The sequence below is a fragment of the Cebus imitator genome, unplaced genomic scaffold (assembly GCF_001604975.1).
Source record: "Cebus imitator isolate Cc_AM_T3 unplaced genomic scaffold, Cebus_imitator-1.0 Scaffold38, whole genome shotgun sequence".
NCBI classification, from domain to species: domain Eukaryota; kingdom Metazoa; phylum Chordata; class Mammalia; order Primates; family Cebidae; genus Cebus; species Cebus imitator.
Window position 1 is genome coordinate 8,888,344 of NW_016107353.1, and position 1,393 is coordinate 8,889,736.

At 56.8% G+C, this 1,393-nt stretch overlaps 1 pseudogene; it reads right to left on the reverse strand.

The window, feature by feature from the left end:
• Positions 1 to 265: 265 nt before the first annotated feature.
• LOC108301964 lies at positions 266 to 1,393 on the reverse strand (annotated as a pseudogene).

Consider the following 1,393-nt stretch of genomic DNA (forward strand, 5'->3'; position numbering starts at 1 on the left):
CACTTGTTCATCCAGAGCACTCACAGCGTAGGACAGGGCAGGAGCCCCCTTCCTCAAATGTGAGTTTGGTGGACAACTGGGTATGAGATGGTGATTTCCCTAAGAGAAACAGGGCTGAGATGGGGGAATTTTCTGGGTTCAGGGTTAGACCTCCAGAGTGCAAGCTTCCTCTGAGACACCAAATGGAGGGGTCCAGCTGGCAGCTGGCTCCTGGTCTGGAGCTTCAGGGAGAGGTCTCAGCTCAGAGCCAAATTCAAGAGCCAGCTTAAATGCAGCCTCCTGCAGGGAACCCCCAGAGCTTCCACAGCCTCAGATCTGCCCCTCTGCATACTCCAGATCTTTTGCCAAGTGGCATCTGACTCTTCATATCATCTCCCTTCCATGCCTGGGAGTAAAGGTGAGGTGCAGGGATTTAAACTTGTGTACTCTGGTGCCATAGGGGAGACTGTGTCAAGTAGAGAGGCTCGGCTTGGAAAGAGGGAGACTCAGAGGAGAGTCAAGGATGTGTGAGCTGGTGAGCCTGGGAGCAGGAAAAGAGATGAGAGTGAGCAGAGGCAAGTGCCGGGGCAGGGGAGCAGGTGGGAGAATTGGGGAATCGGGGCTGGAGAGGTAGGGGTGGGGATGTGGGTGAGGGGCTGCCTGGCTGTCCAGGTTCAGGAGTCAATTACATCCTCCCACAAGGGCCAGCTCACCCAGTCACCCCAAAGCCCTTCCTCTGTTGGTGGGCCCAGAGGGCCCAGAGCATGGATGACTCAACTGAGCAGGCCTGAGGCAGACTTGGGTGGGTGCCGGGCTGGACTCCTGGCTGTGGGGAGCAGCTGCCACCTTACCTACTGCATCCACTTTCCAGCTGGCTGCCTCTCTGAGCAGATGCAATATTGGGTGGCTTGTGAAACATGCTCCTAGTGCACCTGCTGCCTGCTGCACTTCCGGGACTGCCCTGGGCTCTCCAGAGGGAGCTCCTGTGGAGGCTGGGCCTAAATTTTGAATCCTGCCTCTCATACCTGTTTCCCCTCCCCAGAGGCCAGCTGCTTGAGTACCTGGAAGCCAGTCTATCCTCAGAGTATAGCTGGGTTTCTTCCACAACACTTCATGGCATATCTATTTGGACTGACTGCTCATTTCATAGAGAGGGGTGTGTCTTGCCCCAGCTTATCTGGCATATCTAAAGCAATTGTGGGGTCAGAACCTGCAGCTCCCAGCCCTGCAACATTAGGGGAGGCTGGACCCCACATCTCTGAAGTCCCACTGGCGGGCTCCCGAGTCCAGGGCTGCTGTGCAGGCTGTGGGGCTCATGCTCTAGCTCCGGGCCCACCTGATGTGCTCAGGCTGCTCACCTTTGGGCTTATCCTGCCTCTCAGGTGTCAGCTGACCCTGAGGGCTTCTCCCTCAT